General features: G+C 39.1%; 2 protein-coding genes across 3 annotated transcripts in view; one reads left to right on the top strand and one right to left on the bottom strand.

Annotated features, from left to right (window-relative positions):
- Fam227b (family with sequence similarity 227 member B) overlaps positions 1 to 23,862 on the top strand; it is a 170,070-nt gene that overhangs the window by 63,690 nt on the left and 82,518 nt on the right. The window lies entirely within an intron of this gene.
- Fgf7 (fibroblast growth factor 7) overlaps positions 1 to 23,862 on the bottom strand; it is a 51,444-nt gene that overhangs the window by 2,623 nt on the left and 24,959 nt on the right. The window lies entirely within an intron of this gene.

The following is a 23,862-nucleotide window of genomic DNA, read 5'->3' as shown; positions in this document are numbered from 1 at the left end:
GAGAGCTTTGGGGCAAATGTAGAATTTACACCCCAAAGTATGGTGTAATACAAAGAAAGGAGGGATATGAAAGCCTAACAGTGTTGCTCTTCTGTTTGGCTATGTTTTATCTTAAAAATTATTGCTAGTAGAGTAGTTCTTGACTTTACTGAAAATGAATATCTTTAAAATTACAACTAAAGCAATTACAGATTGGTGATGGCAAGTAGAATCTACTGTCTTTAAAATCAGTTGTTTTAAACTAAGTGTTTTAATGCACAAAGATGATTCAGAATTTAATTATAAATCCTAATCATATAAATTTACATACTTTTATAATTAATTTTTTAATCTTTGTGGAATTAATTTTATAAAATAGGTACTTTACAATGTTAACCAGATATTTTCTTTTATTATATATGATATGATAGAGTAATCAGTGCCTTGCTCAGCCGCTATCAGAGAAGCTTCTTACAGTAGATGGGAATTAACACAGAGACCCACAACTGGCCAGTGCACAGAGAGAGACTGTGCAGCCCTCAGCCCTAAATGGGATCCCTGACCTCAAGGCTCAGGGATCTACACAGAAGAGGAGGCAGAAAGAATGTAAGAGCCAGAGGTGATGGAAGACTCCAAGGGGCCAGTGTCTTCCAGACACAGTAGGATTGACGCACATATGACCTCACAGAGACTGTGACAGCGTGTACAGAGCCTGGACAGGCAAGCCAGATGGACTTCCAGCAACCGAGAGAGGGAAGTGGAGGCTCCCACCCTAGCTGTCTGCAGCTGATACCCACTGCCAAAGAAAAATGTCTCCAATGAAGTCTCTCTAGATATACAAACCACACTCCAGGGCAGGCCCCATGCCCAGGAGGAATTGGCCAACACAAAACAACCTCAATGGTGTTTTTGTAGATGTTTTGTCTTGTTTTGCTTGATTTGTATTTTTTTTCTCTTATTGGTCTTTTTTTTTTTTTTTGCCTTTTTGTGTGTTTGTTTCTTGGGGGCTTTTGTTTTGTTTTTATTTGTTTCTGAAAGAAAGGACATGGAGTTGGGAAGTGGGGGAGGTAGGGAAGATCTGGAAGGAGCTGGGAGAGGAGAAGTGTGTGATCATAAAATTAGCCTACTTAGGGGGGCTGGAGAGATGGCTCAGAGGTTAAGAGCACCAACTGCTCTTCCAGAGGACCTGAGTTCAATTCCCAGCAACCACATGGTGGATCACAACCCTCTGTAATGGAGATCTGGTGCCCTCTTCTGGCCTGCAGGGATACATGCAGACAGAACACTGTATATATACATAATAAATAAATAAATCTTTTTTTAAAAAATTAGCCTACTTATTATCTGTCTTCTGTGTAAACAGAAGCCACCTTTCCAATATGCTGTACTCAGCACTAGTCAGATGTACCTAGTGCAATTTCACATCTAAAAACTGGAGTCTATGATGTAAAAAAGCAAGGGAATATGTATTTGAAGTATTGTAAAGCATTGTATTATAAAATAAAATTGTGTGATTTTAGGAGACAAATTAAGAACACAGTCCTGGTTTGAAATAGTAGACACTCCTGTAGAAAAGAGAAGACACTCCTTACTAAAAAGAGAAGAGCACTTTGTGGAGAACACTGGCCTGCAGAGGCTATGGAAATTTTACACGTCCTTGTCAAGTTCGTGACAGGTCATGATGCTGATGCCGATGCAGTCAGACAACATGCAGCAAATCTTCCCTGAGAGCTACTGCTGTGTCAGGCTCAGCTCAAAAACAAGCACCTGCCTCAGGCTCTTCTGGAACAACTTCGTTTTTCTCTAAAGAAGGCACCAAGGGAAGCCGTACAGCATCGGCAGAGTCCCGTGGGGTTAAACTGGCAGGCCTGCCGTGAAGAATACTGAAGAAGGTAATTACTGTGCCATACATGCGATACCTTCAAAACAGCATAAATCTATTTAAGAATATGTTAAAGTTGGGTTCTGAAGACCTTACCACTGTGGAAGTTTGCACCATTTCCCTTGTTTCCAAACTCCATTAATCCAGTGCTGTATTTTCTGAGAGAGGAGAGTGCTGGTCCAAAGCCTGAGGTGCGGCATTTGTGATCAGTTAGGATTAGAGAATGAATCTGTAATGTTTGCAGGGTGTTCCTTCATGGGACAGTTGTGCACAAAACACAGCTGTTGAGTGATAGTTACTGGCCCTGTAGTATGTGAACCCCTTGCCTTTGGGGGCCAGTCATATTGTCTTGTCTCCAAAAGCTCCTCTGTCCCCTGACTGTCCATTGTCCACTGTGGTTGTTGCACATTGACACCAAGCAGTGATAAACATTGTTAATCTTATCCTTCCCCAAATTAGGATTAAAGATACAAAAAAAAGAATTGTAAGGATTTTAGCTTCAAACGGCATGAGAATACACTTTAAATGGCTGTGTTCCTGTATTTTCAATTGCGTGACAGCAAAAAGAATTTTTCCTGGTCTGAAGTCATTTGGTGAGAGCATTAAGAAGTATGGTCAGAATCAACCATTGTTTAGTCTGTTACACCCTGTCTGCTATGCCCTTTTTTAAAACCAAGAGACCCAGGAATGAAAAAATTAACACTATCCCTTTTTTTGTTCACATGCAGAGTAGGGATGTGTTCTTTTCAATATCTACAAAAATCTGTACAATTGTTAACTATCTAAACTTACAGAATTTTGCCTCCATCCCAAAACAGGAGTGGGGGAGATTCTCAGAAAATATAAGAATATATAACTTACAGATAATAATTTATCTACCAAAATAACTTAATTGTTCTTGACCTTTTAATGTACAATAAATAAAAAATATATGCTGCATCCTATAAGGCAAATATAAGATGGTGTCTTTCTATGGATATATTTTTCTGTTTACAAGAAGTTTACTAATTTACCCCCAATGAGGTGGTGAAGCATATTACATTACATAGATGTATCAAACCTTTAACATAATGAGAGAGCTCAAAAACTGAGAGGGGGGAGGAGGGAGAGACAGAGCGTGAGAAACAAATCAAGATAATATATAATGCACACCATGCCTAGCCAGACGAGCCTTCAGCAACAGCATGGGCTTATCATTTAGGGTATCTAGCTAACATACCAGAGGACACTCACTGATGGCTTTTCTGTTCCCAGAATTTAACCATTCATGGACTTATCTAGACTTTTTTGCCTGTTTAATCTCGTGTCACAGCTGGAAATAGGTGGAAAACCTTGGAATAAATTGCTGTACTTAAACCACATTCTCCCAGTATCTATCTACCTGAAGAATTATGAGTATTCCCTTAATCTTGCTCTCTCAATATCGATGCTACTTCCTTGTTTCTATTGTCAATAGCTTCATGGTTAAGAATACTTTAACTTTCCTTTTCAAAATTATTTTCAATAACCACATGGAAACCTGTCCCATTCCAGCATATTAACATTTATTTCCTAAGATTCTCTTAAGCATTATACTGAAAGTTTTTGAGGAGAGCACATATAAATATAGGTGGGCTAATATACATTTCAAAGATGAAAAAAGTGGTTTGATGATTAGGCTAATTGGAACATTTAATTTTGCCATTGATCAAGTATACCTTCTTGCACACATTAAAACAAAGCATTAAAAAGAAAGAAACAAAAACAATTCTTATGTTAAATAATGAACTTTTAGGCTATTCTGTCAAGACTGTATTGAGTTAAGAATATCTTAATAACTGAATATTTATATTACATTTACAGGTTTAGATTTAATTTAATAATAAATTCTATGACATAAATATGTTTGCAAAATTATATCTAGTATCTCTAAAAGAACTAAGAACTTTAAAAATGTGATAATAAATATCACTAAAAGTAGATAAACTATTTGAAGAAATGGTAGCAAATGAACAGATGAAAGGGAAAGGTGCCGTATCCTGTCACTAGAGAATGAAAACGATGAGGTCCCCCTCACAGCTATTGGCATGACAAAGCCCAACAGTTCAGGACACAAGGCAAAGATGCGACACAGCCCAGACTCTGCCTGGGTAGTGGGAACGCAGAGTGCAGTCAACTTGGAAGACATTTTGGCCTTTTCTTAGGAACTAATCACACAGACACATACCTTTGTGCCCATGCATATACCCTATTGAGTAGAAGACGTGTTCACACAGAAATCTGAACATGAAATTTAAACCAGCTATACTTATAAGAACCAGAAATAAGAGACAACCAAGGTGTTCAAGAGGGGAACCAATAGCCAAACTGTGCTACATTCATACAGTGGAATGTTATGTGTCTTTAGAACTCAGTGTCAAGCCATAAAAGACATGGAAAAAAAAACTCACATGAGCATTACATATAAAAGCAGGGGATTTTTAACCAATGGACTATTGTACAGAACTGTAACAGTGGCTACATTTTATTATGCATTTGTCAGAATTTATGGAATGGCACAGGACAGCAAACTAACAACATTTACTTATATTATGTTTGTCGGTGGTAGGAAATACACACTATTCCAAGACATAAAAATAGTGGAATCATGGTAACTCTGCTCTCTGCTCAAGGTGTCTGCAAATCCATAGTCTTTACTGAAAATATAAGTTCTTAAATTGCAATTTTAATTTTTTTTTCAATTTTAATTTTTTAAAGTTGTACTCTATCTTTCTTTAATTGTTTACAATGGACAGACTCTAAAGAGACTACTTATACAAACGTCAATTATTTGTTCTTGTTCTAAATACATAGAATATATGGAGTTTGTTATGAATATTGTCTTTTGTGATAGATTAAGATCTGCTTATCAAATGAATTGTTTCTTTTTGAAACACATAAGCAGTTATGAGTAGCCATAATGTAGATTCACATTGGCGAGCATAGAAAGCACAGTCCTCTGTGTGTGTGAAGAACACTATTCCACTTGTAAATGTGCTTATCTCTTAAGTGTTGGGGTGGAACATGAGATGCAGTAACATTTTAGAAATTTGAGTCAATGACATTAATTATGCAGTCATAAAGATATTTTGGTAATAATAGAGTAACTGTCAAATTTCAGTTCATATTTTCTGTTTCTGTAGACAAAGATAGGTGATCCCCAGCAATATATGCCAATCACTTAAATTCATGGAATGGAAAATCAATTCCATAGAAATTAAAAACTAAGAAATGTTATCCTTGGTAAAGAAGGGTAATAGGATCTGAAAATGATATAGTTTAAATCAAATCTTAAATGATGGATAAGGTTAATGTGTAAACAAGATGAAAACACAATACAGTTGAAGAAACAGTATATGCAAGGTCATGAAAGCTCAGATTCAAATGTCATATTCATAAGATTGGAATTAGAACTGTCTAGACTAAGAAGTATAAATGATAGGATTGAATACTAACTGAAAGAATTTGAACTAATATTTGAAAGCAGTGACAGTTCCTTCTGGTTTGTAATTTATTTGAGTGTCAGTCTGGGATGGGTGAGATGGTTTAGGCGGGAGGGATACTTACATCGATCCCAAGGTAGAAGTAGAGAACCCTCTGGCCATCATACACAGTCTGTGCACACTTGCCCCCACCCCGTACACACAGATAAATAGATAAATGTCATGAAATATTTTTAAAAAGAATAATGTCAGGCTATAAAGATCCATTGGAGGAAAACTAACTGTGTGTGTATGGCAGGTAAGAGTCGGAAGTGAAAGTGCTTTGCTGTATGCCACTTAGTGTCATTTAGATCCACAAGAGTTACCGCGATTGTTTTCTAAGTTACTGCACTTTTTTCAAAATGCCTTAGCTTAATTCTCTATGCACTAAATTTACATAGTTATAGCCCACTCACACAATAGTTCTTTGTTGTTCTAGATAATATTTTAGAGTGTGAAGTGGTATCAAGACTAAAATCCCGTTTGAAATCATTCTTCTGAAACCCACTTTCATTTCTCCTCGAGTTTTCTGTTGCAATTTCACTGTCTGTCGTAAGTCTCAAGTATTTGTGCTATGAATATCTCTGGCTAGTTTATGACCCTAGTAAACATGGGTTTATAAATAGAAACTTCATGCGCATGTATACAGAAATAGTCAGTGCACTTCTAAATGCCTGGAGACTTTCTTAGTGCATTTTAAACTATTGGGTTTCAAATGGTAAATTATATACAGAAAGAGTAAACTGTATGAAACATTTTTTTGGTTGATCAGGCTGACTACTTGGTTGATGTTTGGTGGCTTTAATTAAAGAATGCAGCTATTGATAAGTTATGATTTTCTGTTTCTGTGGGTTGTTGTTTGTTTGTTTTAAGCATGGACACAATTACAAAAATAGCAAAGAATTTTTTTTAAGAAGTGCCCTCTTTGACTTTAAAATCCTGTATCTCAGTGTTATAGTTTTGCCATATCTTACAAGCACTTTATTTGCTGCTATGAATTTGAAAAATAAATTACCTTTAAAGAGCAGTTGACTCAACTTAGTCATCTCCTACCTTTCCAGGTCATCTTCAGTCCTTATTCCCTTTGCTTTTTGTCCACAAAAATCCTCTTTTAAATGTAATCCCTTAATCAGAGCTGCTTTAAGATTTTTCCTGAATTCCAGACACCATTCCCCAAGACTGTCCTACACAGTGAACCATATTAAATATGTGAATATTACTCAGTAGAAACACTTGGGAATTATTTTAAGTTTTGTGCAATATTACTTTTGAAATAGGTTGTTCTAAAATAAATCACTGAACTTACCCTTTGCTATACATTTTACAGACATTATGCATTCTTGAGATCTCTTACATAGTAAAAAATACCAAATTGTCTTCAAATATTGTTAAAATTATATTTAACAAATAGTGATGCTAGCATGATAACTTATGTGCTAAACATTTTCCAATCACTATTTTTACATTTCAATGCAAATATCTTAATCTTGAAGTTCTAAATGTGTTTTTAAAGATTTATAATTTTGATGGACTCTAGGCTCAGTGTCTAGGGGCCAAATGAATACAGTGTCCCTTCCCAGCTGATATGGTGTCCTCACCCTTCCTGAAACCCTTCACTAAAAAGTGGTTTCAGTTTCTTTTCACCAGTACCAAGTTTAACTGTTCTCTTCTTGTCGGGGCCAATGAGGAACCACTCATGTTTAAATATAGTAGGTTATATTTTATACATAAAGAAAAATTTAATTTTTTTTTGGTTTTTTTTGTTTGTTTGTTTGTTTGTTTTTCGAGACAGGGTTTCTCTGCGTAGCTTTGCGCCTTTCCTGGAGCTCACTTGGTAGCCCAGGCTGGCCTCGAACTCACAGAGATCCACCTGGCTCTGCCTCCCGAGTGCTGGGATTAAAGGCGTGCGCCACCACCGCCCGGCTCTAATTTTCTTTAACATTATAAAACTCATTATCCCAAATTACTTTCTATGTATTGTACACAATTAAAAGTTCATTAAATGGAGGCCTGGGCAGTGATGGTGCACACCTTTAATGCTAGCACTCAGGAGGCAGAGGTAGGCAGATCTCTGTAAGTTTGAGGCCAGCCTGACCTACAGAGCTAGTTCCAGGACAGCTAGGCTATTACACAGAGAAACCCTGTCTTGAAAAAAAAAAAAAAAAAAAAAAAACCAGAAAACCAGAAAAACCAAAAAAAAAAAAAAAAAGTTCATTAAGTGGATGTAAATTAAAATATGAATGTCATTGTACCAAAGGTGACAGAATATGCCTCTCTGATCTTATTAACACACTTATATGCCATAAAAGCTAGCTCAGTTATTCTTGCAATTTAGTTTCTGTATGTTAAGATGGCAATATGGTTTTACCCTGGTATTTGCAAGCAGTGTTCCACAAAAAAAATATTGCAGGTGTAGAGAGCTGTTTTACTTCTCCAAAAATGATGCTGGCTTCCGTACAACAGCCACACAATATTATTTAAGAAATAATCATGCCATGCTCATTGCCAGACCTCATTCTAGGCAGAGACTTTGCTAATATGAAGAGAATCTACAGGTCAACTGTGCGTTGTCAAATATATTGCAATACAAATTTTAAAGATGAGTTGTAAAGTTGTTTTACGCCTATTAGTTTATATTTAACTGAGAATGCTGCTAGCCAACAGTCTTACTGAGATTGTAAATTTAACCACACGTGACGGTGGAAGGACCTATTTATAAAATAGTGAAAGTCATCGTGTCTTGACTAAATGATGAAAGAACAAGTAAGTCCTCAACAGATTTATCTCATCTCTCTGTTTGCCAGATGCCCAAACTTGATGTCTGTGGAGACACTCAAACCATTATTTTCTAAACTAGAAAAATCTGACATTAAGAACTGGTAGATTGAATTTTTATTTCAACCTAAGATTATGTTGTTTTAGAATCAGAAACCTGTCGTTAGCTTATTTTGAGGCTACAAAATGCTTAGGTCTTCATTCATAAAGATTATTACAAAAGGGCTGGAGAGTTGACTCAGAGGTTAAGAGCATTGGCTGCTCTTCTGGAGGACCTAAGCTCAATTCCCCACACCCACATGGTAGCTCACAATTGGCTGAAACTCCAGGTCCGGGAGTTCCAACACCCTCTTCTGGCCTCTGTAGGCATTGTATATACATATGGCACCCAAGCATATACATGTAGGCAAGCACCCACACACATTCCTGGAAGTGCCTCTCATTGTTCCTGGCTGGGTGCTCAGGTTTCCGTTTCTATGCTTCACTAGTCCACTAGACTGTGTACATAACACGGAAGCACCCCACTCTGTCTAACCTAGCTGCTTTTAGCAAATAGGAGAGAGTGCAAATATTCTACCGACCCCTGACAGCAAGGATCCACATTATGTCTGTCTCATTAGTTCATTCCCCTTGCCATGCCCGTTCCCTCAACGTCCATGCCCATTGGATAGCCAAGGCACTGAAGTCATGAATTATCTAAATCCCAGTCATTTTGAAGATGAATGTATAAGAAAAGTTAAGGGGGATGATATTTTCACTAGAGTGTGAGTGGGGCCGAGTTTGAGGAGTTTTTAAATGTTGTTCTTTTATAGCTTCACACATTCTGGTCATATCCCCTCCCACCCTCACCAGACCCCCTCCCTCTGTCAAGCCCCCATCTCAAGTGCATGTCTTTTCATTTGGTTTGGTTTTGTTTATGACTCACTGGGCTCAACCTAGCTGAGGGCTGCCAGTGTGGGCCTGGTGCAGAGCGACCCCCTAGGATCATTGAAAATTCACTAGTTACACCTGTGAAGACAATGACTTCCTTCCTTCCAACAGCCCTTCTCTGCCACTAGGTACCTTGGGCAGGGCTGGATCCCATTGATCCTGACTGAGCACCTCCTCAATCAGGGACTGAATGTTTGGGGGTTTGGTCTTATCAGATCCTATGGATTAATTGCAACTGCTGTGCATTTCTGAGTGCCATTACATGACATGACTGTTTCCCCATCATCCAGCTCTCAGGCTCCTTGTGTCCCCTCTTCTGCATGTTCTCATATGAAACATAACTTCAAGTTTTCAGATTGTTTGTTTGACTGAGTCAGAGATTTCATTGAAGATAATGAGTGTGATGTCATAGAGGTTTTATGGATCCTGTTCCTAAATTTACTTGGTGATCTAAGTCTCGAATCACATTCCAGCTATAACACCAGGCCAAAAGAATTGTTTTTAGTAATAGAAAAGAAATATGCATGATCCGAAAACTTTCAAAGGATCATCTCACCTTTTAAAATACAATTATTGTTGGCATTTCTAATTTTAAAGGATTTACTGTTTATTCATTCTTCCCAATGTAAGAGAATTACATGTGAATGTCACCTAGGAAATCCTTACATGTAATCCTTAACCTCACTCCCTTCTCTAACCTAGAATCATTTACCATGCTTACATCATAATGCTGTGGTCTTCAATAGAGAAAAAAAACCAATTTCCCCAGTTTTCCTACTTTCTGTTTTTATTTAATGTCTTCAACTGTAGCTAAACATGAAATCCCTAACTGCCATACTATACAAGTGAGAATCCCATGGTTTGGTGCACACACACACAGCCTCTCTGTTCTCTCCTTACCACCACTTCTTATTTTGAATCTGCTGTTATAACTCCTTAATATCATTAAGGATGGGCAGAAAACAGCAATTGATTTCTGTCACATTCAGTCACATCCCTGTTTCCTTCACTCACTTTAAAGGGACAACTTAGTTATGGCGAGTGTTTTGGTAGTGAACATGATTTCTTTCTGGGGTACCAAGTATTATTACATCTACTTTGTCTTTTCATGAAAAAAAATCAGGGTATTTAAGTAATTTATGAATTATTTGTGGTGCCTAATAACCTGTAAGCCATTGCTATGACCTTGTTTACAGAAGAAAGCTATTCTGTACTCTAAAGGGAATAAAAATGACTTAGTCATGAAAAGTTTAAATTATTTCTAAGACTTTAGAATTTTACAGTAATAATGATGGTATCCATATATAGTTTATTAGACTTGACTATAAAATATGCTGATGGTTGAACTAACAAAATTCCCACACCCTTCTCACATAAGTGGGATTATCTTTAGTTTTGAATGTCCCTAGAAGAAGTAGTATTTTTTATATTGACAGCATTCAGTGAATATTTATCTCTAGCCAAAAAAAGAATTCTTCAAAGCAAACGCATTTGAAAGCAGAGTCACTCTCATATTTTCCACTGGAGAGAAGTTACTTATAAGGAAATAAGTTCTTGAGTGTCATTTTAAATTTGTTTCAGTTTTACATTTGTTTTTAAGATGCTTTGGGTTGTTTCTTTCCTTAGGAACAACTTATATAAGGAAATTCTGTCACGAGCTGAGTTTTTTTTTTCTCGGTGTCAACATTATATGATCCACTTGAAAGCATGCAGTTTTTAGTATGTTTTGGTGTGCATACTATTTAAAGTTGATTTCCTCAAAAGTTACAGTGAATTAGACAAACTCAAGATTATGAGTAACTAGATTAAGATAAGTTAGGACCTCCAACTAAACAGTGTCTACACAGCATAGAACAAGCGACCTGTGAGGCTGCATCCGGGGCCTGACCACGGGAAGATGTGTAGCTCCCCTGACTTTGCTGCCTGGAGAGAGCATGCCAGCATCCACTCTGGGAAAGAAGCCAGTCCACCTCCCTCAACTTCTTCTTAGAAGGGATAACACAGAGGCCTCCATCAGACTAGAGAGGAAACCTTCCCAATTCTTTATTTTGCCGTAGATCCCACTACGGCAAGATAACACACTTGATGCATGTGATGGATGACGGTAATCCTGCATTTGCATCTTTTGACTCGGAGGAAGCATGCTGTAACTGTTAAACAGCGGAGCTGAGACACTCACGTTGGAATACACTGAGTGTTCTCCCAACAAGCGGACTGACTCCGCATCATCACCGTTGGGAATTGATATTCAATCCTGAATTTATTTTCAGTGATGTCAAGAAGTTCCGATAACTTGTCAGGTTTGCTAAAAGTAATCCCCTCATTCATTGAGAGACTTATTAGGAAAATGAGTGAAATGCCTGTCTCTTCAGAAAGCACATCTGTGCGGTGCTGTGTCGACACTGTTGTTTAAACTGCTCGTTCTCAGCAAACTCCAACTGTGCCTAATTAGAAGATCATTTGGCTGCACAGTAAATAGGTGATATTTATCCAGTAGCATATTCTGAAGGTTGGTTTGTGTTTACAGACTGGCATTTCTACACCAATTCCCAGGCTCTTGCCCCCTTGAAGCAGGGAAGGTAGGGTCTCCTTTTACTCTGAAATCACAGGAAGTTCTCCCACTTCAGAAAGAATGGTTTATCTGCCCATGTAGATGCTCCACATCTGCTCAATACAGGTCTTTGTTGCAAATTGTTCCAAACAATGTGGATACACAATCGCATCGTCATATTTCTTGAAAATTCAAAACAACTGAAACAATAACTTCCCACAACCTAGAGAGTCTCTCTGGTTGTCCTGAAGTCGCTAACATCTCAATAGGATGCCAGGGTCCTGTGACGTCGGGATAGAAATAAGATGGGTGCTGCGGTATCAGGGAAGACATTTTCTGAGAGAAGCATTTGATTGACTGTAAAGGGACTGGGCCCACAAGCAGCAAGAGTGGAGCTGATAGGAGGAAAGAAGATAAACGGGAGAAAGTTGGGGCGTTCCGCCACCCACACAGTAAGATAATTCTAAACGATGTGGTTTCAGTGCTGGCTGTCAGCGCTCAGAAATGAAAACATGATTTAGAGCCGTTTTCCCTGTTGGCTCTTGGGAAGGTTTAAGTGGATGGCCTTTTCTAATAACGTTACTCCAAGCAATACGTTGTTATGTGGAGTATTACTGTAAAAGAGTGAGCACACTTTTACAGAAATAAAAAACTCAAGGAAGAGATAAAAGTGAAAACATCTATTTACGTAAGAAGGTACTAAAATGTATTTCAAAGGATGGAAGGCACGGCAAACTTCTATAGGGAACTTTTGTACTAAGTCCTGTATTTCCGTCTCACAGCTCCGCACACAGCACTTCTCTCCCATCCTTATCGCCATCACCACTATTCAAGGGATCGTTACATTTTTACCCACCAATCTGTCTCCAGCCTTTCTGACTTTGCACTTCCCCTCTGCACATACATAAAGGACATGGCATAATAGTCTAGTGTTCCAAACATTTTGGGTGTGCACTCTGTACAAAACAGAGGAAAACAAAACCTCTCAAAGCCCTCCAAAATCTGACCACAGTCTACTTCCATCACTTTCTCCCATTGTTCTTGTACAAATTATTCTTTGGCTTCAACACACTGATTTACTCATTTTCTTATTCTACCCTGAAATTCCCAGCATTTTTTCAGCTCCGTCCAGCAGTTCCCACAATGTCATCGAGTTCTCCCCTGTGATGTTTCCCAAATGTTGCCTCATGGACTGAACTACCTTGTGCCTGCAAAAGTGAGATCCCCAATACTGTATCTGAATCCCTACCTGGTAGGCACTCAGCACATGCTGAAGGACATAGAAAGAGATATGAACCCCCTACCAACCAGTGTATCAAGTTATACATTAGCAATGGAAGTTACTAATTATTCCAGGATTAAAGAATTAATGATTGCTTTAATTAAGGGTCTATATAAAATGTGAGAATTGAAATGAAAAGATAACTAGTTTCCTTCTGATTTTTATGACAGTCTCAGAGTTTACTTATTTAGATAAGGACAAAATCCTATTATTTATTAAAATAATATTTCATCTCATATCGCTTTGGTGATACTCAAAAAAGTTCTGAGACAACTGCAAACATCTCCATTTTCCCCTTCAACTGTACAATTTCCGTTTTTGGTTTTGGTTCAACCTACTTGTATTTTTAGCATGTAACTCTGATGCAGGTAATAACTTCCATATGTTTCTATGGTGATAGAGCAAAGCACATCTTTTTACCTGTCTTCCTTCTAGCACAGTACACCTCAGTGCACACACGAACTCTCATATTTCATGAGTTAACTAACATGTCATTGTTCTTATCCACATTGTGATAATTCTAAAAATACTGAATATAATCTATCTTAATGTTCACCTTAATGAATACTTGCTATTTTAGAGGAAAGCCCAAATGGTTTTTAGCCAATGTCATACAGTATATATTCTATGTCATTCATTCAATCAATCATTCATTCATTCATTCAAATTGTAGGATGCTTTCATTGTACCCTGTAGTCTTTATTACTGCCAAGCAAGGAGCATGACATCTGTACTCCAGATGTGGATATACTATACTATTTACACAGGGATATCATACGTTTTGGGTCCTAACATTTTTCTTCATTGTCCCCATTATTTTGTTGGTCACTTTTTACTATAACTTCATGTTAATACAATATCTTTAGGGCAACAGTCAAAGTGATTTTTTGGTGCCTTTTAATGAAGAGGTCATTATTGGTGCCTCTTACCTCGTAAGTACAATTTCAATTTTATTGCAAAGTTTATTACATGAGGCCTGGCAAGATGACCCAGCAGTTCATAAAGGCACTCTTTTCCAAGTCTGGGGACCTAAGTTCAATCCCTGTGCCCCACCTAGTGAAAGGGGAGAAATGACCCTTGAAAGTCCTCTGACTGCCACATGCATGCTGTGGCACATGTGCAAACATGTGCACACACTACCATAAGTATAAATAAAACCTTAAAACGCACCTGCTAGTCTTCTGTCTGCCTGTTTATGAATGGCCCATGTTCCAAAGTTTATTGTTAGTTTAGTCCACTGATTTAACGGTATTGGCATTGTTAGAATTCTGCCCTCACTGCAGCTGCATGACCACACATGAGCAGTTTAGGAGTCAGCAAAGGGTTTTGCGTCTTAACGTCATCAGTGTGCACTGGCGACTACATGCACGGTGTGGTCGCACAATCAGTGCATGCGTGGTGTAGCTCCATAAGCCTGCTTCACCAGGAGCCCCTAAAAAGCCAGATGCAGACCCCACCCTCTCTCTCTGCTCTCCCCCACCACCACCATCTTTCTCTCTGCCCTCCACACATGCTCTTTCCCAGGCCTGGTTCTTCCCCCACCTCTCTTCCTCCTAATGAAGCTCTAAAATTAATACTGGGTTCTGTCATGACTGTGACCTTTCCACGCGGTAACCAGCACTGCCACCAGCACCACTTATCATTCATTTCAGGCGTGATCTGTAAACTCTGACTTTTCACTATACATTCTTACTTTATGAATATTTCTAAAAATGTCAACTAAGTCAGGTAGAATGAAGAATCTCATTATTAAACATTATATTTACAATTTTTATTCAAAGTAATTCCTTGTTTGCTCCTTTTTTAAAAGTCTGTGGTTCTCAGTGTGATCAACTGAGAGTGGAGATGGCACAGGTTGGACCAAGAGGATTCTCCTCTCCGACGGTACCAGAGATATGGGGGATTCTCAAACTCAACATACACAGGAGACATTCTGAGGATCCTTTCTATCACTGCCTCATCTGGAAAGCCATCCCCTGCCCAACCCATCTCTCGGGGCTTATTACAGGATTTAGCCAATGATGACAGCACCAGCTTCTTCTCTAAGTAGATAAGTGTTTAGGGGTGAAAATGGGAACATATTGGAAACCTGATCTGCAAAATGTTTCTCACATTTCCAGTGGGGGGAAAAATGAATTCTACCTTGGAATCATAACAGTTACTCGTTACAAATATAACTTTGTTTCTTGGACATATATCATCATCCTAAAAGTTTAAAAGTGCTGTTTACTTCTTAATTTCTTCAGAACAATTTAGTAAGTAGGCAGAACATTTAGCCTGCAGAAACAACCTTGGCCTTTCTTGATGTCTAGTCCACAGACTTCAAGCGTCATAGTGGTAAAGCCCAGAAAGTCAGGGAGAAGAAGCCATGCAGACAGCAAGGACATGTCAACACAGTGGCGTCCATGTTAGTGTCCTGTGCTTCCAGCACACACAAGGTGGATTCTAGGGCAGGAAAGGAGAGCCACGGGCAAGGCTAGCTCATGAAGAAGTGTGTGGCTGGTTGAGTTTGGGTTTTTACACTGCAGAGGAAGGAGCTGAGGTGCTTGTGAAAGCTGCTGCAAGCAGCAGTGTGGCTGGGCGGGGCGGGGGGGGGGAGGCTGATGAACGACAGGGCCCGTGAAGACATGCTAGCACTGGTCTAGGCGAAAGTGCACGTGCTCTAAGGAAGGGTGATCAGGATTTGATGTGAGGGTACTTGTTTCCTAAAAATAGGTTATATTTGTGTAAATGGGCAAACCCTGAGCCCTTCTGAGTGAGTTACGATATATACTTTAAAAATCTCAAGGTGACGTTGATATTTAGATACTTAGAGCAATGTTGATTGTTTAGAGACAATATTTAGAGACACTTCAAAGTGATGTTGATATTTAGGGGGACAGTTTCAGCACACCAAAATTTAATGTGTGTGTGCATGTAGATAGACCCAAATTAGAATCCAGGGAGGAAAATATTCTTACTTGCTTTGAATATAAAATGAATTTTATCATTCATAACAACCTTTTAGAGCAGTCATCTCCTTTTTGCACCTGCTGTCTTTGCTAGTCTAAACTGCTTTCAGAGTTTGATTCCTTAAATCTCTCAACGTTGTATCTTAGGTAAATGTAAAGCAAAACCAATTGAATGGAGAGTGAGGGCAGTGCTGGATTCACTGAGCAAAGGAGGCTTCATCCCTCCTTCTGGCCAGTCACCGTGGCCAGCCCTTGCTTTTCTCCCCACTCTCTCCAGCTCTGTGCAGGGGAGAATGGATTGTGGCAATGCATTATGACACAAAGCTAAAATAGCAGGAAAGGCTTGTGAAGTATGTGCCCATGTAGACAGAGAGGATTGTGAGTCTAAAGCAAAGATGTTTCTGGACAGAGCCTGGATCTATCCAATGTATAAAAAGAAAGGATTTCAAAGCAGGAGTGTTCTCAGTGATAGCACGTGACAAGATCTGAATTGGCCTGGCTTGAGTTTGTACTGGTCTCGTGCACACTGTAACAATTGCTGTGAGTTCATATAAGTACCTGCCTGTTGTGTCTGGAACAGGTTCCTTGTTGTCATCTATGGCTCTTATACTCCTTCCACCCCTCTTCCTCAGTGGGTAGAGGTTGTGCGAGTTATCCCATTGGGCCTAGGATCTGTCTAGCCACAGGTCCTCTTTCTGATAGTGGTGCCAGGTATGGGTCTCTCTTGTGAAGCAGGCCTTAAATACAATCAGAGAGTGTTTGGTCACTCCTGTGATGTTCATGGCACCCTTTGCACCAGAGGTCATGTCTTGCCAGGTCATGTGGCTTGGCAGGGTTTTCAGCTGGATAAAATTGATGATTGCTTTTCTTCTCCAGGAGCATTTATAGCACATTCAGCCATTATGAAAGGTAGTCAGTAGAGATGAATCTTCCAGGTCAGTATCATGTTCTGTGACTCAAGTACGCAGTGTCTTCAGCAATACGGTCTTTCTGTTGAGTTCGGGAGGATGACCAATAGCATTGTCAATATCCTGGATGTCTGAGAGTCTATGGGGCCTCATTGGCCAACAACTCCAGAAGTTGGGCACTGGGATTATGACTCGTTAGCTTGTGGTGTCTAATAAAGGCATTGTTGTCCTATTAAAGGGCAATTCCTACTATGTGTGTGTATAATATACATATATACGTATATCACATACACACACATACATATATATATGGAAGCTTCTATAATAGTAGCTTGGTTTTCATATAACTTCTTCAAAAGGTCTTTAGTGCTATTTATCACTCTCTGTATTCCTTCCTGTCTTAGTTACTTTTTTATTGTTGCACTAAGACACCATGTTCAAGTCAGCTTGTAGAAGAAAATGTCTGTTGGGCTTTACATTTTCAGAGGGTGAGTGCATGGCCATCATGTCCAGGAGAATGGCAGCAGGCAGGCAGACATGACTCTGCAGCAGTAACTAAAAGCTTCTATTTTGAAACACAAAATGAGGCAGAGAAAGCTAACTATGAGTAGTGTGGCCTTTTGAAACTTTCAAAGCCTGCCCTTCAACAAGACCATATCTGCTAATCCTTCCCAAACAGTTCCACCAACTGGGGACCAAGTATTCATACTTATGAACCTATGGGGCCATCCTCAACCATACCACCACACCTCCTCTGTCTTGTTCTCTCACTCTACCCTAGTTCAATCCATCATGTTCCCTTAGTTCCCTTTAAGCCATTATCCCACTGCATTCTATCTCTCTTCCTTTGAAAGACATAGAGTATAAGTCACATTCTTCATAGCATTGATACCACTAAAGAAAAGATTGCTGATTCTGTACCGACCAATCTCTAGCATTATACATGGGTCTGTCATGTAGTATGTGAAGAACACAAGAGTAAGTTGCAAGTGTCTTTGAAGTAAACCGTCGCTTGGAATAGAAGACCCACATTTACCTCAAGTGGCAAAGGAAATTCTTACTGAAAGAGCACTGAGGAAGTCTTTGACTCTAGAACTATTGATGAGAACCTCTGAAGACAAGAAAGCCCTGAAGAAATCTATCAAGATGGACAACATTTGAACAAGGAAAAGCAGACAAAAAGAAAAGTGAGCAGGGAAAATGAAAGAACTAGATGAACGGCATAGAGGAAAGTCCATGTTTCACATGCATGCCAGCTGTCTACACTGGGGCTTGACACAGCAGAATCTGGGGTGGGTAGTATTTCGAAAATGAAAAATTGAAAGCCAGACATCATATAATAAGTGACAAAGCCTCTTCTTAGATATTTGAATCCCACGCAGAGACCACACAACCCTGGCTTCTAATATATCTCTATTCAGCAAACCATCATATTGCCAAGACAGAGAAACCATACAAGTTTTAGAAGTGCCAGAGGGGTTTCAGGTTGTTTAATTGTTATATACATGACTGGTTTCAAGAGTCCTGTTTTTCAGACTATAATGAATACAATGTGTGGGTTAAAGTATTTGTTTTATGACTTGGCTATTGCCTGAGCATTTTTGGAATTTGCTGGTACTCCCACCTCGGTGGTTTGGTAATGATCGCTTGGACTGTGAGGAAATGTCAGAATATAAGTAGGGAAAACAATAGAGTCACGGCGCTGCAGATTTAGAATCTGAGTTAGTTTCAGTGCATGCATTCCAGAATTTGCGTGGTCAGAGGTCATATTTAGACACTAGATACACACAACAAAGACTGAAGTCAATTACATTACATTCCACTAAAGCAGACTTTCCCTTCCATGGTGTTAGCCTCTGTGTCTCGACATATCTGTACCTGTATGTGGATCAGGGGTGGATCAGGTAGGTGTGAAATTTACTGCTGTCTAGAGGTACTGAATTTGGGGGTTTATAAGGCTTCAACAGGCATCAGGGAAACAATATCACTTTTCTTTGCCTTGCCAGAATCCAGGGCCAGCCTCATCGATGACACATGATGCTCTGGCTGTATTTTCTTAGCACAGGAGGCCACAGCGAACACTAGCAAAAAACACCCAAGTCTGTTCTTGGTAAAGACAGATGAGAGAGTCATGAAGTACGGTGTCAGGGGAAGAAAATGACAGCTGTGGAAATTGTATTGAGGGGCTGAAAATGTAGCCTGAGGGTAGGATATTTGCTTAGCATTCCCTGGGCCTGAGGTTCAGTCTCCAAAAATAACACTAAGCAGTGGATGAGCCAGTAAGAATTGAACAATGGATTCTCCAGAAGAAAAGAGAAGGCTCTGGCTTGTAGCTTTCCCTATTTCATCAGTGTCCGCAGTTTTAAATGTTCCTGCCACAGCCGGGGTTTGTTCATACTAAACTACCAGCATGATATTAGGAGGACGTGAATATGGATCTTGAAAGGATGCACACTTTTAGCTCCCAGAAGCCAGGAAAGCCAGCTCTAGCACATTACCACACACATCTCCCCAGCACAGTTCATGGCTTGTTTTCACCCTTGAAACTCCATGAAATGATTACTTTAAAAGCATAGAGTAATAATGTATGGTACCATACCAAGACAATTACAATTATCCCCCAAGCCATAAATTTACATAAGAGCACAGTTCGCAGAGAAGTAGAAGAGGGCCCTGAGATTTATTCAAGAGTTCTAATGCTGCTTGCTTTACAGACAGGAAAGGCAGCGCACTTAGTCCAGCCCTAAATGAAGCTCGTTTCTCACTTTCACCGTCTTATCTAAAAAAGGCAACGGCACCCAGCACTGCAAGAATGCGCAGCATGTGGAAGAGGGGTCCCAGCAAAGCCTCGTTGCCCTTCCTCACTCCAAGGACTGAGCTACTAAGACAGCCTTCGGGTTTGCTGGAGGTGAACAGTGGCCGTGATGTCACCTGAGTGCCCCTACTAGGGAGAATCCATGCTTAGACGTGGTCAGACATGCAGATGTCTATCTCTGCCACACTGTTTGAAGCTTTCCAGGAAAGTCATAAAGTATTCTGCAATTTCCATATTCACATCATCAAAACAAAAATAAAGAGAGGATATTGAATATTAACTATATGGCAGTAGTTTTTTAAAAAAAAAAAAAAAAAAAAAAAACTAGAAGCAGGGGCCAGTGAAATAGCTCAGGACATAAAGGTGCTTGCCAAGGACAGCAACTAGAATTCCATCCACCAGTCTGACGTGGGAGGAAGTTACCATCTCCTGCTGGTTGTTCTCTGATCTTCACACCCATGCAACACATACTCACAGCCACATATATACACACACTCTCACACACACATGCATACACCCACACCCACATACCCTCACACATACACACACTCATACACACACATACACATTCACACACGCTCATGCACATATACTCACACACGTACATACAATACACTCACACACATTCACATGCTCATATATATACACACATACACTCTCACATATACAATAAATAAGGTAAAAACATTAAGTAGAAATTAAAGACAAAATACTTGTGCAAAGAGAAGGCACTTAGATTTTATCTGTGATTCATAAGTTTTTCAGTAGGTTAAACTTAAAGAATAAATTTCAGAAAAACCAAGATTTTAGGAACATAAAAAGTATCCACAGCTGTAACTAATCCCATTGCTTTTATGAAACATTATCAGAAAGTGGGTTTTATGTTGTATTTTCTCATGTATTACATTTTTATTTGTATGAAAGTCAGAAACTATGAGAACATAAAGTTCTCTCTGATTTCTATAAAGACAAGAGCTTGGCAGCGGTCAAAAGCAACCTTTAGTCATTCCTCCTAAAGAGCCTCTTCTAGCGAGCACTATCTTAAATTGCATGAAGTGTGTTGAGTCTTAAATTGGGAAAGAGGGAACAGGGAAATCTTGGATGAAAAATAATCCAAATAAAACTGAAGCCTTTAAATGATAATTAATTAGAAACACAAGTTTACTGTGCTAGAAGTGAATGTTTGTGAGTTTCAGTGACCTTTAGAGATGACTCAGTGCCAAGTAATAGCTTACTAGTGGATTATGACTACTTCAATGCTCTAGTTTCTCCTTGGGTCTTTCCCCCAGAGAATATGTACTCTATCATGTTAACATAAATATCTTGACTTACTCATCTTATCACACTGAAGCCTCACCTTAGCACAAGTTTGCGCAGAATCCTTATGTGTTTTAACTCATTTGATCAGCCATCAACACTCTGGCCAGGAAGTGAGTTGGGGGAAAGGTACCAATTAAGAAATCGCTACCCAGCCCAAGATAAATAACATCAGTAGAGGCTTAAAACCCTGGATTCCAACATTAGCACAAAAGTTACACTATTTTGTTACATTTTACTATGAACCTATTATGAACCTTTCCAAAAACACATCGTTTAGTGGACAGCTACAAAAACCCCCGTGTTTCCTTAACACAATTCATCATAGCTCTGCTAATTTTAAAATAACATAATAAATAAAACACTGATTTGTCAGCTGTTCTCTAAATACTGAATTAAGAGACACTGAATTAACTACTGTTGTTGGCACAATGGACTCACTTCAATGAATCTCTAAGAAGTCCATCATCATTTTAACAGACCTCTTTTCCAAATCAGCATTATATCATTTCTCTCTTCTTGATATGTGGACATGTAAAAAATTCAGTTGCTTGAGAAGTTTAATAATATATGTACTCACAAAATTTAGTGTGTGTGTGTATTTTTAAGAAGAAAATTACTCAAGTGGCTGTGTTTGCCAGGGCTTTATTCTGTTGATTTTCCTCTTTTGTTTAATGGAATCATTATTTTCCAAACCATTAAGCTTTGAAACTGAAATCCTTTTTTTAAAATATTCTTATTTCTCCTCTCCCACACTGAATTACCACTTACCACAGAATCCGTCTACTGGGTGGCACATGGGGCCCACTCATTCCTGTTTCGTAATCAACACCATTCTTGCCATGCTGAGCTTAGTCTGTTTTACTGTCTCCCTGACTCCAATCCATCCAACGAAGTGTTTCTGCTTTCCCCAAATCCAAAGTCTTGCGTTCAACTTTGGACCCCTCCTGTTTTGGCACCATAGCACAGTAATAAAAATGATAATTGACTTCAAGATGTGACTTCAAATCTAGATATGCCCACTCCCTCACACCTCCCATCATGATGGGATGAAACTGGCTTTTCAGTCCCAGATCTCCACCTCCGGGATGTGGGAATAAATGTGCCCTTTGAAAGATGGAATGGGACAGGGAAGAACGACACTTCCCACATTCTCCTCAGCAACGTTACCCAGCTGCTGGTCCTCACAACTCCAGCCTTTCTGTCCCTTGAGCAGTCAAGCTCACCTGTCAGTCCACATTTCTCCTTTCAAAACCAGGCTCAAGTGCCCCTCTCCTGTTTTGCCCTCTTAGGAAACCCACAAACATATCTCCCACTCTTTTCAGTGAAAACTGCTCTCTTCCCTGTCTTGGTTGTAGTTTTCACACGGTTATGCCGTTCCCCTGTTTACAGCATTTTCTTCTTGAGGGAGAAACTAACAAACTTAATTCTTCAGTTTTTATTTTTTTTCATATGTCTAGTTGAGTACTTGCCCATTATATAACTGCTGTGTTTATTAACTGCATTGGAATACAACATTTGAGAAATTTTACTTCCAGCGTGTTATTCATGCAGCAGTGCGTTTTATATTAGCCTTCCTTAACCCCGCCAAGCAATTCTAATTGGCAGAGAGGACCTGTCATGTAAGACGCTCTCCAGCTGCTTTCCTTCCCATTATTTCTTTTCAACTTCTAAATAAAACTTTTTGCTTTCTGCTTCTTCTACAAAAGCATCTATTGTGTTCATCAAAGACAGTAAGGGAATTGGAGTTGTAATTTCAGGCTCAGAGGGAAATTGGGTTACACACGAAATTCTGAAGAGTTAGCTCTGAAACACATCTTATCTGGGATAGGAACTTCTAAAAAAATCAATGAAATATGTTCAACAAAAATAGAATTCTTTAATATGGAGTCTAGACTTGCTTGGATGTTTTAGACTGTCTCTTAAGGATAGTTATAAAAGGCAGGAGTGGCGTGACCATGTGATCACATCAAGCCATGTGACAACTCATTGAGTCAGTTATTTATGTTAATGGAAACGTCTTCCAGAGTATTCTGACACCCTCTTAAGCAACACAAGTATCATTCTGGGGCAATTTCCAACACATTCGCAACTCTAGAGAAACAGTTGGGCGGAGTGTATTTCTGAGTACCGGGGGAGAAAAGAACGCTGTGGTCCAACAATGCCCAACTGTAAAATAGCACACATGAGTCAAAATGGAGATTTTCTCCTGCTAATCATACACCAAATAGAGTGTACTTTTTATTTCCTTCTATTTCAAACAAGCAAAGTATTAAAAGGCAAAAGCAGTGTTATTTTTTTTTTTTTTTTTATTCATTTATTTATTTATTTATTTATTTATTTATTTATTTTTTTTTTCGAACAGGTTTCTCTATGTAGCTTTGCGTTTCTGAACTCACTTGTAGCAGGCTGCTCGAACTCACAGAGATCCCTGCTCTGCTCCAATGCTGGATTAAAGCGTGCGCCACCACCGCCCAGCCAATGTGTTGCCATTTTAAAATGCCTGTCTTGAAGTAAAAGAGTTTTTGATGAGAAGTTAGTAAAAGGCTCAAGAGCTTTTTCTAAGTTATTTTTTACAATAATAATGAACCCAGCCACAAATTTTGTAAAATATCCCCCTCCGTATTTTTGAAGTGCTACTGGAGTGCCTCTACTTTTATCGTGCCCTTACTACAATTATGTTGAAAACTATTTGTTTTTGTGGTACTTGGGGTTAAATCGAGAGTCTCATGCACACTCAGCAGGCTATCACTGATCTGGAGTGCCAGGAAAAGCTTTCCTTTAGAAGCATTTTTCCTACACACTGTTCAATACAGAATAATATAGACTCAATATAGGCGTTCAGGTTGAACTTGCTTTGCACACACAATGAATCTGTAAGAAAGCACCATCACTCTGTCACCTGTGTATCTGGCATCTAGCACAGTGCCAGGCACAGAGCAGGCACACTACTTGGGCTGGTGAGACTGAAG

This window comes from Peromyscus leucopus, chromosome 4 (assembly GCF_004664715.2).
Source record: "Peromyscus leucopus breed LL Stock chromosome 4, UCI_PerLeu_2.1, whole genome shotgun sequence".
Classification (NCBI taxonomy): domain Eukaryota; kingdom Metazoa; phylum Chordata; class Mammalia; order Rodentia; family Cricetidae; genus Peromyscus; species Peromyscus leucopus.
The sequence above is the reverse complement of the archived record's forward strand: the minus strand, read 5'-3'. Positions and strand labels throughout refer to the sequence as shown.